This window comes from Bos indicus x Bos taurus, chromosome 3, assembly GCF_003369695.1.
Source record: "Bos indicus x Bos taurus breed Angus x Brahman F1 hybrid chromosome 3, Bos_hybrid_MaternalHap_v2.0, whole genome shotgun sequence".
NCBI lineage: Eukaryota > Metazoa > Chordata > Mammalia > Artiodactyla > Bovidae > Bos > Bos indicus x Bos taurus.
In genome coordinates, this window is record NC_040078.1 from 13,012,843 (window position 1) to 13,032,652 (window position 19,810).

The following is a 19,810-nucleotide window of genomic DNA, read 5'->3' on the forward strand; positions in this document are numbered from 1 at the left end:
CAAGTATAATAGAGATAGGGAAAGCTTCTGACATAGACATCCGAAGGGGACAGAAAGAGTGCCTGCTTGCTAATTTTTAGCAAGGTATTTTATGTCTGTTAGAGAGCTGCTAACCAGATAAGAGAGAAACCTCAAGGCTGAAGCAGTTTCACCAGCCTCCTTTTCCACAATATGCCTTTTTGAGATAGGATGGCACAAAGTACATCACCCCTCTGGCCATAAAACAATTGACATGAATACCGGTTTGTTCAGCCCAATGTTTGAGAAAAGAAAAAAAGTTAGACTTAGGCAGAACCATTTTGAAGAAAGGCAGATTGAAAAGCAAATACATAATTTCATTAACATTGTTTAAGAAAAACATTTCCATCAGAAAAACACATTAGTTCAAGGCAGAACCAGGTGTCATCAACGCAGGATTAAAAGAAGCCTCTTTTAATTTTGTGTAGAGAAAGAAAAAAAAAGAAAGTCTGCCACTTGCAGTTTATTTCCTCTTGCCGCTTGGAGACCTCTGGCCTTAATATCTATTACCCTCTCTGTGTGGACCCTGGGTTCCACATTTCTTAGGGTCCTGTATAACTTGCTTGGGTTGTCATACCAAAATACCAGACTTTGGGTGACCTAGAAACAGCAGAACTTTACTATTTTATAATTCTATTAACTAGGAGTCAGAAATCAAGGGTTTCTCAGAGTCAGGCTCCCTCAGAAACCTGTAACGGTGTATTAGCTTGGGCTACCATAACTAGATGGCATAGACTGGGTGGTGGGTGTTAATTAACAGAAATTTATTTTCTCACTCTTCTGGTGGCTGAGAAGTTCCAGGTCAAGGTGCCCGTTGAATCGGTTTCTGGTAAGAGGCCACCTTCTAGCTGTATTCTCACATGGCCTTTCTCAGAACGAGCCTGTGGAGGGGGAGGGGAGAGAAAGGGAGAAGGTAGAGAGAAGGCTCTCTGATATCTCATCTTATAAGGACACTAATCTTATCAGGTCAGGCCTAAGACCTCATTTAACCTTAATTTCTTCCTAAGAGACCCCATCTCCAAACACAGCTACACTGGAGGTTAAGACCTCAGCATATGAAGGTGGGGGATCACTCATTCAATCCATAACAGAGGAATCACCCTTCCCTTGGTCTTGCTTCTAGTGTTTGCTGCAATCTTTGGTGTTCCTTGACTTTAGGCTCATCATCTCAGTATCTGCATATGGCATTCTCTCTCTCTCTCTCTCTACTCACATCATCTTCCCTCTTTGTATGTCTATGTCTGTGTCAAGATTTCCTCTTTTTGTAAGGACACCAATCATATCACATTAGGGCCCAACCTAATTACCTCATGTTAACTACATATGAACAAACTCTATTTCCACATAAAATGACATCCTTAGGTACTAAGGATTAGGGTGTCAACATGTCTTTTTGAGGGGACATGACTTGACCCAGGAAAATTCTCCCTTACCTCATTCTCAAGAATACACCCTCCTGACTGGGGGACACTGGTAATTTATTCTACAACCTCACTTCACACGCACGGTAGGGAATCCTACTGAAGACAATTTGTATTTTTTCCTCTTTATTAATAAATGTTATCAGATATATCTTAAAATAAAGAAACACAAAAATCACCTTGAAAGAAATCGCCAAAGAAAACTGCCAAATTCCATTGCCAGTGGCTGTCCCTTGGCTATGAAAATGTAATATGGGAAGGTCTCATTCGGGGGGGAGGATGTAGAAACAGAATCTTAGGGTTTTGAATGAAAGTGCCTTTCTGTGGAGAGTGTTGAGTGTGTACTGGGGGAGGCATGTTAGGTATCAGAGTGTATGTGGAAGGTTCACTGTTGTGGAAGACAAGGTGACCCAAGGATCTGGGTCTATGAGGCAGGTACCCATTGAAGAGGCCAAGTGTGACCTGAAAGGGGGATCTCACCCACAGTCACTGAGGCTTCAGCCTATTTGGAACTGAGACCACTATTTGTATGAGACCCTAGAAGATGGATGGCTTTTTGTCCATAGCCTTTACCAACATGTCCAGGACCCTCCTTTCAGGGATACTATGACCCTTGTGTGGTCTTTAAGTCTCTCTTTTGGTCTCCACAAGAAAGACTTAAAGAAGGTCCCCAGTCACTGAGGCTTCAGCCTATTTGGGGCTTAGTCTGCCATTTGGATGAGACCCTAGAGGATGGGTGGTTTTTTCTCCATAGCCTCCAGCAACATATCCAGGACTGAGCTTTCAGGGATACCATGACCATTGTGTGGTCCTTGAGTCTCTCTTTTGGTCTCCACAAGAGAAACTTAAAGAAGGTCCTGAGTAAGCTCAGCTCACCTGTGATGCCTTATTGCCTTCCTCTGCCTGTGCCCTGAAACCAAGGCACCTCTACCCCATAAACAGGATTTCAGAGCTCAGGGACAATGTCACCCAGTGACAATGGCTGCCTTAAGTGTTGCTGCTTCACACTAACCTCTGTTCCATCACCTCTACCATGGGGAAGTCCCACGCCCCTTGCATGACATTCATTTAGGGATCCCAGGTCATTTTGTTGGGGAGGTCCCTTCATGTAGGGTGAATTTGGGGAGCAGGAGACAGCCTCAGTGTGTGGCAGTTACCAAAGAGTGCTGTGTACTCTTCCTCATCACAACTAGAGAATCAAGGGAATTCATGTGCCTTCTGTTCCGGGGAGAAGACCCACCAGGAGCAGCATCTACTCAGCAGTGGGTGCCACCCTCCCCTCCTCCCAGTGCATCACACTAGGACAGGCTGAACTGAGACACTACTATCCCCAAATGTCCATGATCCTGTGTGCATAAAAGGAGGTGGGATTTTGGAGCTTGGAAGGAAGTAGAGTACCCCTCTGATCCCTCCTTAAAATTGAGCACTTTTCCAATGGACGTACTGGCTATGGAATTTGTGTTGTGACTTGTTTAGAGAGACCTGGCAGCACAGCCTCACCCAGCTCTTCTCAGTCAACCTTCTGTGGGTTCTGTTGGGGAGTCCATCCTGTCTGTATGGTGTGTGCTCTGGAAGACAGCATGATGTCTGCACCAGACCTCTTCCAGGGAATCAGAGAGGAGTGAGGTGTGGAAGGAAGGAACAGAGGAAGAGCTCTTAGGAGCCAGAGAGGAGGATGAGTGAATATCTGTTACCCTTCTGGACATTCCCCACTGATACAGTGGGGAATGAAGGTTGTGGCCTTGAAACCAAGGTGGCATTAAGCTCAATTTGAGGGCTGTAGACCTGTGAGGGGACCTGAAAGGACTGGGGTGAAAGCCTGAGTCTGAGGATATGCCTGATTAAGTGAGTTAATAATGAACGGAATACAAAGAAATGTCTGAAATACTTGTATATATGAATACTACCATGAGCTATTCTCTGCTTCTAGTGAGACCAGGAATGGGTATAAGTACATCAGGAAGGAGGCAGGCTGGATATGAGAATTCACTGATTTGGAGAGAACACTGGGTCCCTAGCAGGCTCTTAAAGCAAATTATTCTTCCTTCCATGATAAGGTCATTCTGTGGCACTTTCCCTGGTCCTGTTCTGTGCTACCCTGGTTCCCAGAAATTATGAGTGTATTAATACCACGATGGGCTTCCCTAGTAGCTCAGACAGTAAAGCTTCTGCCTGCAGTACAGGAGACTGGGGTTCCATCCATGGGTTGGGAAGACCCCTGGAGAAGGAAATGACAACCCACTCCAGTATTCTTGCCTGGGAAATACCATGGACAGAAGAGCCTGGTGGACGACAGTCCATGGAGTCACAAAGAGTCAGACACGACTGAGTGGCTAACACACACACACACACACACACACCCATTAATTCCGTGAGGGCTGGGCCTGATGGGGGAGCATGGACTCTAGAGTGTGTGGCCCTGATGGGGCTCTGTCCACTGATCATGGCTCTGCAGCGTAGTGACTGAGGCCCATTTCACCTCTCAGGGACTGGCTAGGGAAGTGCTGACTTGGTAGCAGAGACAGCAGAGCTCACTAAATGATCACTTGCTTCCCACATATTCTATTCCCTAGCAGTTAGGTAGGGCCTTGTGACAAGAGCTGGCCCAAAAGCATGAGCAGAGATAATGTTCTTTCTGTATAGAAGCAGTGAAATTCCTTGTGTGATTCTCCTGTCTCCTATCCCTGCTGTGGGGCTGGGAGCCTGTGAGGGTGCTGTGGGCTCCATGGGTGCAGCTACAAGGAGGTGGCACCTCCATCCTGTATGATAGGACCCCTCCTCACTCTCTCATGGGATTTGGGGTGGGGGATATAAACTCCCCTTGTTCTAGGACCCTGAGCTATTGTAACTGTTTGTCACACAGCACAGCCTAGGTTGTCCTGACTACTGCACTGCCTAGGAGCAGGAAGGATAGCAGCCCTTATATTTGTGTTAGGTATCTATGGGCTTTCCAAGTGGTGCAGTGGTAAAGGATTCACCTACCAAGGCAGAAGACATAGGAGATGTGGGTTTGATCCTTGGGTCCAGAAGATCCCCTGGAGAGGAAATGGCAACCCACTCCAGTATTATTGCCTGGGAAATCCGATAGAGGAGCCTGTTAGGTTAAAGCCCATAGGGTTCCAAAGTGTCAGACATGACTGAGCAACTGAGCACAGAATAGCATCTATTGCTGTGTTTCCTGCAACCCCAAAACTTAATGCCTTAAACACCACTAGACATGGTCTCACAGTTTCTTTAGCTCAGGGCCCAGGAGTGGTTTAGCTGGGTCCTCTGGCTCAGGGGCTCCCAGACTTAGATCAAGGTCTTGGCTGGGGCTGTGTCACCTCAGGATCTTCTGTGTAGAATATGCATCCAAGCTCACTCCTGTGGTTGCTGACAGGAGGCATTTCCCATGGCTGCTGGACTAAGGACCTCAGCTCCTCCCTGGATTTTGGCCAGAGGCTCCCTCAGTTCCTTGTCATGTTGGCCACCCCACTGGTCAGTTCACAACAAGGAATCTGGGTTTTTCAAAGCAAGCCAGAGAGTGAAGGAGAGAGAGTGCGGGCAAGATGGCAGTCAGTCTAGTATCACTGAGTGACATCATCATATCTGCTGTGTTCTATTCCTTAGAAGCTAGTCATTAGGTGAAGCCAACAGTCCAGGGGGAGAGGGTTACACAAGGGTGTGAACAGAAGGAGGGAGGGACTTAGGAGACACTTTGGAAGCTCCTCCCATGATTGTGCCTGAAAATATGATTTTGATCCATGATTACCTTTAATTCACACTATCATTATCAGTCAGATAAGGAAACTGCAGGTTAGCAAGCTTAGTATCTGTTCAAGGTCACATATCCCAGAACCAGAACTTGATTCCAGAAATGGTTTCAAATTCATTGTACTAGGCTATCTTACTAGAATCAAAGGATCATGTTGCGTGAATTTCTTTTTAAAAAGATTCTATGGTTCTGTCTTTCTCCTTTATTCTCAATGCAAAGCCACATTTCTCTGCGTCCAGTCTTCTAGGTGGCTACAGCACTGGTATCAGGAGTTCTGGAATGCATAGTTCTCAAGTTCAGAATTTTGGAGCCCATGTTTCTATGGAGGGGATTCATGGAGGTTCTGTGTTGTTTTGTATGATCAAAAAGCAAGAAGCTGAGCTGGAGAGGGTCTCCTGGGGATTTGGCCCTGAGTCAAACTACACAGTTCTGCTAATGGTCCATCCTGGGGCAAAGGCTCCAACCTGGGTCAGCCTCCAGAACACATACCAGCAAAGGGTCCATGTACCCAGTATGACATCCCTGAGGATTCAGAACCTGACCCCAGAGGACGGTGGGCAGTGCCAGGCTCGAGCCAGCTTCACTGGAGGGATGGAACTTCACCAGGTTTTCTACCTCACTGTCTATGGTGAGTGACACCCCTTTACCCCTTTCCATCGCTCATCTCCTTGGTTTGTCCTGGGAGTGTCAATCGGTCCCATTTTACAGAATTCCACTTATACTCCAACCTTCAGACTCTCTTCTCTCCTCTGAGGAAAAGGTAAGTATGTTAGCTGCAAAAGGAGAGCAGAGCTGAAATTTACAATGGGGAGAAATCACTGCAGTATTTTGGGAGAGAAAAATGGAAATTTGGGCAAAATTTGAGTTTTTATAATAGTATTAATTATTCTTTCTAGAGCTAAGGTTATTTTATTATTAATAAATAATAATAGGATAGAATTGCATCACCAATACATCATTAATAAGTAAATAATAATTAACAAATAATTAATAAAATAATTAATTAATAAAAATTGCATTGCTGTTAATAAATAATATTATAACATTACATTATTGATTTTTAATCACTACTGTAACTATTTAGCACAAACACAGTGCCATAAAACACTCAAATTTATTTTTCACCATTCTGTATGTTTAAGATGGGCACAGTCCTCAGAGGGCCAAATCAAGGTGTTGGCAGGGCTATGTTCCTTTCTAGTGGCTACAGGGGAGACTCTATTTCTTGTCCTTTCTACATGCAAGTGGCTGCCATTTCTTTCACTGCAATCCCCCTTCCTCCATCTTCAAATCAGCAAGAGTATGTCAAGTCCTTCTCACTTTGGATCCATCTGACCTGCTCATCTGCCTCTGTCTTCCACTTTAAGATGAGAAGATAATTTTTTTGAGTATGCCTTTTACTATAGTTCTGTGATAAATAATCATACTGAATGTTGTAGTTAACAATGACAATAACAGCACAATAACAGCAATAGCAAATTAAGAAAGCCCTTGACTATTTGGAGCACCAAAATTCATAGGGATAAAATAAGGGATCTAGAAAGAAAAACAAGACATCAAACATTCATGCCATTAAGCAATGGTGACAGAAACAAACAGCTGAGATACTGGAAATGATAAGCTATTTTTAAAAAAAACACTTTATTGAGGTATGATTGGCTTACAAAGAACTATACATATTTACTGTATACAATTTAACTGGATTTAATATACAATCATGAAACTATCACCATAATCTATTCCATAATAATATCCCCTCCAAAATTTTTCTCCCACTTCATTTATTTACTATTATTATTGGGTATTTTTTTGCTGATGTGATTTGCACATGTTGAACCATCATTTCATCCCTGTGTTAAATCCCATTTGGTCATGGTTTATGATACTTTTAATGTATTGCTGAATTCAGTTTGCTAGTACTTTGTTGAAGATTTTTACATCCATGTTCATCAGCCATATTGGCCTATAACTCATGTGTGTGTGTGTGTGTGTGTGTGTGTGTGTGTGTGTGTTAGGGCATCAGGACTAACTTTATCTGGTTTTGGTATTAAAATATGACAACATCATTAAATGAATTTGGTAGTATTCTCTCTCTTATTTTGTAGGAGAGTTCAACAAAAATTAGTATTAATTCTTCTTTAACTGTTTGTTAGAATTCACCTCTGACTTTATCTGGTTTTAGGTCTTTTTTTGCTAGGAGGTTTTTGACTGCTGATTCAATCACCTTATTTGCTATTATCTGCTAAAACTTTCTATTTCTTTTTGATTTAGCCATGGAATGCATGTTTCTAGGAATGTATCTTTTTTTCCAAGTTGTCCAGTAATTGTATATAGTTGTTCATAATAACACTTTATGATCTTCTGTATTTCTATAGCATCAGCTGTAATATCTCCTCTTTCTTTTCTGATTTTCTTTGAGTCTTCTTTCTTTTTCTCTTAGTCTTGCTAAGGGCTTCTCAATTTTATCTTAAAAAAAAAAAAAACAAGAAACCCTTTTGTTTCATTGAATTTTTCTATTATCTTTCTGGTTTCTATTTTAGTTAAGTCAGCTATAGTCCTCATTACTTCCTTCTTTCTGCTAACTTTTGATTTGTTGTTTCCTAAGTTCCTTGAGATATAGTTTATTAGAGATATTTCTAATTTTTGATATGTTTATCACCGTATATTTCCTCTTACTACTGTTTCTTCTACCCTTCATAAGTTTTATGGATTTTTTTCCTTTTCTTTTGACTCAAGGTATTTCCTTATTTTATTTCTTCTTCAATCCAATGATTGTTCAAATGGCAACCCACTCCAGTACTTTTGCCTGGCAAATCCCATGGATGGAGGAGCCTGGTAGGCGGCAGTCCATGGGGTCGCTAGGAGTCGGACACGACTGAGCGACTTCACTTTCACTATTCACTTTCATGCATTGGAGAAGAAAATGGCAACCCACTCCAGTGTTCTTGCCTGGAGAATCCCAGGGATGGGGGAGCCTGGTGGGCTGCCATCTATGGGGTTGTACAGAGTCAGACACAACTGAAGTGACTTAGCAGCAGCAGTAAATTTTGACATTTTATTTCATTCATTTTTCTAGTTTTGTAACACCATGTTTGGAAAAGACACTTGATATAATTTCAATCTTCTTAACTGTTAAGACTTGTTTTGTGACCTAATATATGATGTATCCTGAAAAATATTCTGTGTACACTTAAGAAGACAATGTAATCTGCTTTGTTGAGTATGTATTCTAAATATGTTTGTTAGGTTCATTTGGTCTATAGTGTTGTTCAAGTCTGCTGTTTCCTTCTTGATTTTCTGTCTACATGTTCTATCCAGTATTGAAAACAGGTGGATACTATCATTGAATTGCTATTCCTTCCTTTTTTCAATGTTCACTTTATATTTTCAGGTGCTTTAATAGTGGATGCATAAATATTTATAATTGCTATATTATCCTGTTGAATCAACCATTTTACTATTATGTCATTATCTTTTTTGTCTTTTGCGACAGTTTTTGCCTTAACGTCTACTTTGTCTGATATAAGTACAGCTACCTCTGATACTTTTCACTCGCATTTTCATGAAATGTCTTTTTTCATCCCCTCACCTTCAGCCTACGTGTACCCTTAGATCTAAAGCAAGCCTCTTTTAGACACTATATAGTTGAATCTTGTTCTTTTATCCATTCAGCCACTCTGTATTTTGATTAAGGAATTTAAATCATTTACATTTAAAGTAATCACTGATAGGTAAAGGCTTACAATTATCATATTGCTAATTGTTTTCTATTTTGTTGAAGTTCTTTGTTACTTCCTTTTTCCCTTACTGTCTTTCATTGTAATTTGGTGATTTTTTTTATATTGACATGCTTGAATTCCTTTCTCTTTTCCTCATGTGTGTCTTTTTTAGGTGTAAACTTTGTGGTTACGAAGACACACATGAAACATCTTATAAAGCCCATTTTAACCAAAGAACTTAATTTCAACTACATACAAAAACTCTACACTTCTATATTTATCCCCCACACACAAGCTTTATGTTATTGATATCACAATTTACATCTTTTATATTGTACACCTGAAAGGTTGTTGCTGACCGACGAAAAGACACCAGGATTCTTGGCTTCCAGAGGAGAAGAATTCAATCCGGGGCCAGAGACGAGGCTTGATCGCTCAGAGCTTTTGTGTAATAAAGTTTTATTAAAGTATAAAGAAGATAGAGAAAGCTTCTGACATAAGCATTGAAAGGGGCAGAAAGAGTACCCACTGCTAGTCTTCAGCTGGATGTTATATAGTCACTGTTGCTGCTACTATTGCTAAGTCGCTTAAGTCGTGTCCGACTCTGTGCGACCCCATAGATGGCAGCCCACCAGGCTCCCCCATCCCTGGGATTCTCCAGGCAAGAACACTGGAGTTGCCATTTCCTTCTCCAATACATGAAAGTGAAAAGTGAAAGTGAAGTCGCTCAGTCGTGTCCGACTCTTTGCGATCCCATGGACTGTAATCTACCAGGCTTCTCTGTCCATGGGATCTTCCAGGCAAGAGTACTGGAGTGGGTTGCCATTTCCTTCTCCAGGGGATCTTCCTGACCCACGGATCAAACCCAGGTCTCCTGCATTGAAGGCAGACGGTTTACCCTCTGAGCCACCAGGGAAGCCCAATGAAAGAAAGGAATGTCTTAAAACTCAGAGTGGCACCAGGCCCCTCATCCATAAAATGTATTTTGGGATAATCTCGGCAGGAAAGGATTCATCCCCGGGCCATAAAATGATTGACTTGAATCTTGTAGAAGGGTAGATTACCATACAAATAGTTTCATTTACATAGATTAGGGGAACAATAGGAGAAGGCAGTGGCAACCCACTTCAGTACTCTTGCTGGAACATCCCCTGGATGGAGGAGCCTGGTGGGCTGCAGTCCATGGGATCACTAAGAGTTGGACAAGACTGAACGATTTCACTTTCACTTTTCACTTTCATGCATTGGAGAAGGAAATGGCAATCCACTCCAGTGTTCTTGCTTGGAGAATTCCAGGGACGGGGGAGCCTGGTGGGCTGCCATCTATGGGGTCGCACAGAGTCAGACATGACTGAAGCGACTTAGCAGCAGCACAGGAACAATATCTGAGTATAACATAATCGTTTGTCAAGTAATTTCTGAGCCATTAGGCAGAACCGACTTGAAGACAGAGTCTGGGGTAAATGCATAGCACATTAACATAGCTTAAGACAAACATTTCCATAAGAAAAATGCATTGGTTAACTCAAGGTTTGAGAATAGTTAACTTCAGGTGAGACTAGGTGTCATTATGACAACACAGTATTTTAAGAGAAACCTTTTAAATTTCTATAGAGAAGGAAAAAAATACCACTAGTTTGTTTCCTGCTGCCACTGGGATGACCCAGAGGGATGGTACTACGGGGAGGGAGGTGGGAGGGGGGTTCAGGATGGGGAGCACATGTACACCCGTGGCAGATTCATGTTGATGTATGGCAAAACCAATATAATATTGTAAAGTAATTAGCCTCCAATTAAAATAAATAAATTTAAATTTTAAAATAATGTAAAAAAAAAGAGAGAGATAAAAATGTCTGACACTTGCAGCCTATTTCTTCCATTTGGAGACCCCTGGCCTTCCTGCCTGTTACCATCTCACACCCATTAACAATTTTTTCTTATAGCTATTCTTAATATTTTTGTCTTTTATACCAGAGTTAAAAATAATTTATGCACCATGATTACAATAATACCATTACAGTATTACATTTTGTATTTATCTCTTTTTGTTAGGCTTATAATTTCATATATTTTTGCACATGTTTAGTATCCTTTCATTTCAACTTGAAGAACTCCCTCTAGTATTTCTTGGAAGATAAGCTTAGAGTTGGCATACTCCTTCAACTTTTGTTTGTCAGGGAAAGTATCCTTTTTTGGAAATGTCATTTTTTAATTTTTTAAAATGTATGTATTTATTTTAATTAAAGGATAATTACAATATTGTGATGGCCTCTGCCATACATCAACATGAATTGGCCATAGGCAAACATGTGTCCCCTCCCTCCTGAGCCCCCCCGCCTACCTCCCTCTCCATTTTAAAGGACATTCTTGCCAGGTATATAATTCTATGTTACAAAGGTTTTTTTCCTAATATTTTGTGTATATCGTGCCACTCTCTCCTGGCCTGCAAGATTTCTGCTGCATAATTTGATTATAGCCTTAGGAGGATTCCTTGTATGTGATGAGTAGTTTTCATTTTGCTGTTTTCAAAATTCTCTTTCTTTTTGAGTTTTAAATATATAATTATGATCTGTCTTGGTTTAGATTTATTTAAGAGTCTACCTTTTTCGGGTCCTGTGGGATTCATGAATTTGGATACTCATTTACTTCCACAGACTTGGGTAATTTTCAGCCATTATTTCTTTAAATAAGCTTTCTGCTCCTTTCTCTTGCTCTTCTCTTTCTGGAACTCTCATAATGTGTATATTGATTTCTTATAGTGTCCCATAGACTTTCTTCACTCTTTTTCCTTTTTGTTTTTCTGACTGTATAATTTTAAATGACCATCTTTGAGTTGGCTGACTTTTTTCTTCTGCTTGATAAAGTCTACTATTCAGGTCCTCTGTTGAATTGTTCAGTGCAGTCTTTGTATACTTCAGCTCTAGAATTTCTGCTTGATTCTTTTTGATGTTTTCTGTCTTTGTTTTTTTTTTTCTATTTTTTTTTTAATTTTAAATTTTATTTTGTTTTTAAACTTTATGTTTTCTGTCTTTGAATTGAACATCTCATTTTGCTCATGTACTGTTTTCCAGGTTTCATTTCTTTGTCTGTGTTCTCTTGTAGCTCACTGAGCTCCTTTAAGATAATTATATTGAGCTCTTTGTTAGGCAACTTGCAGATCTTTGTTTCTTTGAAGTTGGTTATCTGAGCTTTATTTCTTTTTCCTTTGATAAATCAATCTCACATCTCCCTGATTTTTCATGATCCTTGAAGATTTTCATTGATTTCTGTGCAAGTAAATAAGCAAAATCTCTTCCATTCTTTAAGAACTGGCTTTGGTAGCAAAGATATTGATCAGAAAGTTCAAAAAGACTTCCTAGGGCTCTAGCTTTAGGAGCATTTAGGACAGTGGCTTCAGGAGCATGTAGGGTGCTTACTATAGGGTAGAATTGACTAACATCCGTGGCAATGTGGAAGGCATGATTTGCAGAAGCATGTGCATCAGTTGCAGTGAGCTCTTGTCACATATCTCTGTTCATGCCTACGCACAAACAATCCATCCTTGTTGATTTACTCACTGTTCTGGGCAGTGAGATAGAAGCAAACCTCCTGAGCAGAAGTTTCCCAAAAGTAAGGGGAAGCTGGTTTCTCACTTCACTCTTTCTTTCACCTGTGGGAGAAGTCATAGATCAAGGTATTTTTGCAGCACTGAACCATGCTGACATGTAGTTAAGGTGTTGAGGTAAGAAGAAACTATTCTTATGCTTTCACTGAAGCTGACAGGATTTTGTCATCTATTGCTATGCTGGAATGCTCCAACAGGGCTCTAGAACTCTTGTAAAGGTATTATTGACTGTTACAGTTTTTAAATGTCATGTCTTGTCATCTTGCTGGCATCATTGCTTTTTTTCATTTTTAAGGACCCTTGTGACTATATCTCACCCATATGTATATTCAGAAAAATCTTCCCTACTTTAAGGTCAAATGATTAGCTAATTTAATTCTCTCTGCTATCATAATTCCTCTTTTCATGCAGCCTAACAAGTCTATCACTTTCAAGATTAAAATATGGACATCTTTGGAAATCCAAGTGTAGTTAGCCCTTCTTGTTCCCTGTCCTCTCACCCAGAACTAACCAACTGCCAGTCTTACTCAGAAAAGAAACCAAATACCAAGCTACTAAAAACTGTATTGGTATAGGAGAAAATTTATACTGCAACACTTATTAAGAAATCCCTTTAGTGTATTCTTTCCTCCCATAAATTTCCTCCCTACACTGAGAAATACCCATCTATGGGTAATTAGCTTTTTGGTCCCCATAGGATTTCCAAGGCCAGCTTGTACATCTGTCACTTCTCTGACAGTTTATACCACAGAGTCACTGATATGTTCTAACCACACTTGGAGTTGTCATTCCTAGTCACTACCATTGCATTTCTCACAAATGTCTCTACTTTTGGAAGCATAGGACCTTTCTCTGGCCTCACAGAGCTCTCCAGATACCCTTGCCCTGAGGGCTGTACTGCCTCAGACATCATCTCAACTGGAAACACAAAGCAAGTCCATGGACCAGGAAAAGACCTTCTGTCCCAGGCTTCTATCCCTTCTAGGATAAACTCCAGTTTTTTAGAAATAGTAGATGCTAAGAAAATAGAGTCCAGTTTTTATTTTCTTCTGGATGACTTTTGTTCAAGAAATAAAATCATTTACAGCTTAACTCAGTGACTCCTTTCTTTATTATTTCTTGGTGAATATTTATCTTTAGAAAAATTGTGTTTATTTATAAAATGCATCCACTTCTCTTATAGGCTCCCTTATAAGTCTGGGCTTCAATAAGGTAATAGATACTAAACTGTGACATGTAATGTTTCCCACATATGTAATGTTCAATTCTTTTGTTGCTTCTGATCCCAGAGACTGTGCCCCTTCCCCAGATCCTGGTGGAGTCATTATTCATTACACCAGACTGGTGCAATGTCACCCTGGAGTGCAGAGCTCTGGAGCCACAGAAGAAGTGAATGTGATCTGGGAGACCAAAGGCCTCCCCAAGGAGTGGGAGCAGAGAAGGACATTGGAACCAGTCTCCAACTCTTGCATCTTGGCTGTGAGCCTGCCCCTAAGCTGCCCCCATGATAACCTCATCTGTGTGGTCAGCAACCACATGGACAAGAAAATTGTCTCCTTAGATCTTGGGGAAATCTGTGCCTATGGTGAGTGCAACCTGCCTGAGGAGAGGAGCACTTTCAGAGCTCAGTTACCACTGAGGTCTGGAAGATCAGAGCTTTACTTCCCACCATATTATTAGCACTACCTTCCATCTAGTCACTTTACATAGGAATCTAGAACACACAACCAATTTATTTTTGCCTTTAAATGTCTTTGAATACAAGCTTACCTCTAAATCCTTTGTCCCTGAAGTCCAGGTAGTAATCTTCTAATAACTCTCCCTGCCCACATTGTTGCTCATGCATGATCTTTAGGAAACTAAATCATATTGGGTCATCTCTCTGTGCTCTTTCTCTGAGTCTGACTTCCATGATTCCCTATATGATTTGGTGTTCAGATTCTCCTCTGCACATGTTTCTTGTCTCACTTATGTATCCTAAATTCCCTGCTTGTAGTTCCAGAATGTGTCCTGCTATTATAAGCTACCGCATCTCTGTATATGCTGCTTCCCCATCACTAGACCTTCTTCACCTCTGTTCTTGACTTCTTGTCTTATTCTCTATGAAGAATGCTCCTCAGTCACTGCCAGGTTCAGGGGCATGTGAATGTACATACACATACATGACTTTGCCCTTAGAGGAGTCCAATGATTGGTTTAAAATCTGTGCTGTTGTCTTGAAACTTTAATACATTTTCAACAAGCAGTCTATTTTTAATTTCTGCACAGAGCCCTACACTGATGTATTCACCCTCCCCTCCAGCATCACCTTCTTTAAGGAGCTGTCCTTAGCCACCCCCACAATAATGAGTGGTAATGTTCTGTTGTAGATTTATCTCCTCCATAGACAGGAATACCTTGATGACAAGAGCCACATTTTTCCTTCTTGGAATCCATGGGCTAAGTACAATTTCTGGCCAAATTTTGCTTGTAATAAGCATTTTATTGAATTAATGAGTGATCTGGTAATCCTGCATGCAGCCTCATCCTCTTTAAACCATCCTCCATGATCTAATGTCTCAAGAAATTCTGATGTGTCAGCCTCACTTAAAATGTCTATTACTTAGAGTCACTGCTAAATAAAGGCAGAAGTATCAGATAAATTTCAACACCCCGCATGACCAGCACTAGCCCTCTAACCCACCTTGATCACATCTCATCCCTGCTCTATCATCCTGCCTGCCTCTGTGGGGTGCTGGCAACTCCGAGGGTCTGACCTTTCGACACATTTTCTGAATGTGGTACTCCTCCTATCTGGAATGCAATGGCCTACCAGGATGGTAAACTCCTACTCCTCCCTCAAGTCTCTTGTTACACATTACTTTGTCTGAGAAGATCTCCAGAAAGTCCTGTGTACAAAGTATAAAGCTCTGCTGCACTGCAGTTTCTCTGGCTGGCAGACTTTGGCTGGTATCTTCTCAGTCTTCCCCGTGGGTGACCACATCTTGTTCATCTCAGTGTCTCTGGCATCAAGCAGCAGCTCAGGACCTGCTTGAGTGAATGCCATGTTCTCCCACTCAGCTTATGAACCAGGTCCTTTGATCTCTCCACCTGCTCTATATCTCCCCTCAACAACAGGTATCTCAAGTTCTCTCTTGTCTTATCATTCTTCATTCTCTCTGTGAGAGAAACAGGTTCACATAGAGAGACCAGTGCTGTGCCCCTGAGAGGCATCCTAGGTGCTGTCATGGTCATGCTGTTGATCCTTAGAGGTGGACTATACCTTTGGAAGACATGTGGTAAGAAAAAGAATTCAGAAACTGGAATGTGGAGGCAGGTTGCACTTCTTGCTCTGGTTCCAGATACCTGCCTTTTCCCACTGGACCCAGGGTTCCTCTCTCTTGCATTTTGCTGCACAGGGAATCCTTCTGCAGAGAGTGGTTGGTATGGTCCTGGCTTTAGAGGTCATAGCAATGGAAGAGGACTCAAGATCCACTCTGTGTATCACTCAGGAGCAGGATTGTGGGAGGACAACAGGGACCATGCTGGTGGCATCTGCTGTTTAGAGCAGGGTCAGCAAGACTCATGAGAGGGCAGGGGAAAGGTGGCAGCCTACAGCAGAGGCAAGACTGCACTCTCCCAGGTCCCTCAGTGCCCATGACTTGGCATGTCCAACTCAGTCACTGCTGAATCTAGTCTTATTGCCTCTTTACCTCTTTTCAGACAATGTAGTATTAGCTAAGAAAAGGTATAACTGGCACAGTGTAGTGTTAGATTTCTATGGGGAATTAGTAAGCAATGCATGTCAATGAGCATTGCTTCCATGTGGGTCCCTCTGGGCTACTCTATCCCTCAGTTGAACTAGGACCATATTGTCTCGCATCCCTAGGGTTTTGGTGAACAACACCTAGAAGAAAAGGAGCTGCTTACTAGTGTCCACAGTGAAGTCCATGACCCAAATCTTGCCATGAAGATAATTTATTTGGAGTGAGCAGAACTCGCATTCCTGGTACACCTCTGCTGTGAGCCTGATCATTTAGACACCTGCCTCTTCCAGCTCTGCTCCAGCTCCAGATGTTTTTGGTCTGCTCTACCTTGACCATCATGGGCACAGCGCTGTAGACATTCATGGTCTTATCACTTCCTCTTCAAACTGCCTCCCTCTCAGGACCTTCACCTCTGCAGGACAAGAATTCTTCCTGTCACTGACTCTGCTCCTAACCCCTCTCCTCCTGAAACTTCATGAAGGACACTACTAACTGTGCACATGTTAATCCTCACAGCCTCTGCTCTGTGGCTGGACTGTAACTCTCTGAGAAAAGGAGACCAGGTTGGGTCAGGGGGTGGGGTGGTTTGTGTAGAAGTATTGACCACATCATGGAGAAAAGAGCTAGAAGAGGTATTGGATTCTGAGCTGGGAGTCCATAGAGGTAGCATGAATGGATGAGAGTGCACAAAATAACTAGCCTCAGGCTTCCTTTGCACCTTGTATAGAGCCAAGGATAATGTGTCAGGCTGTATGTGTGTGTGTACATGTCTGTGTATTAGGAAGAGTGTCTAGTATACATTATGCACACACACACACACACACACACATATGGATTTCCCTGGTGGCTCAGATAGTAAAGAATATAACTTAAATGCAGGAAACCCAGGTTTGATCCCTTGGTTGGGAAAATCCCCTGGAGAAGGAAATGGCAACCCACTCCAATATTCTTGCCTGGGAAACCCCATGGACAGAGGAGCTTGGTGGTCTTCAGTCCATGATGTGGCAAAGAGACAGAGACTACTGAACAGCTAACACTTTCACTGTCTTTATATGTATATATAGATAGATAGATATAGATATACACACATATACATACACACAATATAACTAACTACTTGTCATCACCTACCTGATCCAATATGACCATCATCTCTTGTGTGGCTACTGAAATACCCTCACAGTCTCTTGATTTCTGTCTTTGGCACCTTACAGACTATTTGCAAATCTGTGTCCAGAGTGATGCTTTCAAAGTTGTATTAAATCACTCTTTAATTCAGTACTCTTCCATACCCCCACCTTCCCTGCAAGGCCCTGCACCATCTGATCTCATCTCCCACACTCCATCCTTTCCTTAATCCACTCTGGGATACTGGGCTTTTTGTTGTGTCTTCAGCAAAACAAGCATGATCCTCCCTCAAACCCTTTTCTTCTACCTGGAGTTCTCTTCTTCTGTGTATCTGCATATGTCATTACCTCACTTTCTTAGGGTGTTTGCACATATTTCATCTTCCCTACCATCTTATTTAATACTGTGCCCTCCTCCTGGCATCTGTCACCCTCCTCCTTGCTTTACTGTATCCATAGTACTCATCACAAGGATATGAGACAGAGTGCATATAGCCTTGGCTGTTCTTTAAAGACAAACACACTAGTCAGGTCTCAAAGATAGATAGGAACATATGTATATGTTAACAAGATACTCATCATCTTGGAATCTAGTTACAGTATTCTTTTCTCTGATTCCCCATTTTATTTTCTATTATGTTCAATACCAGTATCTTTATTGAAATATCTTCACTCATTTCAACCTCCATTACCTTTAATGGAATCAACCTAAACATCTCTGGACCTGATTAGACTATACAGGCAAAGTGAAAATTTGGTCAGATAACCCCAAATAGACAATCCCTTTAAACTGTTCACAAATCTGGGTGCTTAGAAGATCACCTATAGAGCTTGCAAAAACAAAGATTCCCAGACCCATTGAGCAAACTGAGCATCATGTATCTACCTTTCCATAGTTTCCCGGGTGACGTGCCTACTGCAATTGTCTCTGAGTCTTCCAGCAACAAATATGGGAATCACATTTCCTGAGGTGGAGAGCACCAACACACCCCACTCCCAATCTCCCAGGGAGAAAGTATCCTAGGATCTAAGAACATTCAGTTCATTGAGCACTCTCTTGATCCCAACAGAATCCAGGTGGGATCCAGAATCCAATATCTCAGGTGACAGTTTTGTTATCTAGCTAGTTGCTGACCACACAGGTGATGCTGGAGTTGGGCTGTCTCAGGGGCAGGCTCACAGTCAGGTATCAAGTGTTGGGGGCTGGTCCCAGTGTCAGTCTCTGCTCCAGTTCCCTGCAGAGGCACTTCACCCAGATCACCTTCAGGTCTTCCGTGGCCCCTGTGGCCCTGAACTCCAGGGTAATATTGTACCACTTTGATATCATGGATCGTTGTTAGTTGGCCAATATCTGGGGAAGGGACACAGGATCTGGGATAGGAGGGAACAAAGGTATTAGTATATTTGCAGAGCATGTTACTCATTCATTATCATGTAGTTTCAGAGAAACCATGTGAGAAAAAACTGAACTTCACAACCAAAAAAAGTAAGGTAAAATTGTTTGCCAAAATGATACAAAATCCCAGAGAATAAAAGGCATCCAGAGCCTCTCAGCTTATTCCATCCCCCATAGTTCCTGCCTGCACCACACCGTTTGCTGTCCTGAGCTTAGTCACTCCATCGTGTCCGACTCTTTGCTACGCCATGGGTTGTAGCCCACCAGGCTCCTCTGTCAGTGGGGATTCTCCAGGCCAGAATGCCTTCCTCCAGGAGATCTTCCCAACCCAGGGATCGAACCCAGGTCTCCCACATTGCAGGTAGATTCTTTACTATCACCAGGGAAGACCAAGAATACTGGAGTGGGTGGCCTATCCCTTCTGCAAGGGATCTTCCCTATCCAGGAACCAAACTGGGGTCTCCTGCATTGCAGGCCAATATTTTACCAGCTGAGCTACTAAGGAAGTCCATCACACAGCTTAATTCATACCAATCATCCTTCATGTACATCATCAGATCCTTCACAAACCCTCGAACACTTGGAGAGTATAACCAAACCTTTTGAGACAAATTCTTCTAGATGCAGAGTTTGCAAAGAGATTCTGAAAACTGGTGTTGAGACTCTTCATCTCTCACCTATATACTATAGTTGTACAAGAATAGAATTTGACAGTAAGGGGAAAGAGAATTTTGGGGGGGTGAGGTATGCTGGGAATTGACCCCCATGGGTACCCACTCTTAGTTTCACTGACCTACTATTTTAGTCTCTATTTTGTTTATTTCTACTCTGATCTTTATGATTTCTTCTCTATTTCTTCTTCACCATAATTTGGTGGTTTGTTTTATCTAACTAACATATCCCTCACCTTAAATTTTTTTTTTGTTTTTTTGTGAGAACACTTTAAATTTTCTCTCATAGCATATTTCAAATATCTTGCAACTAAAATTTGTGCCCTTGCTAGTACAGTATTGATATTTTGTGGA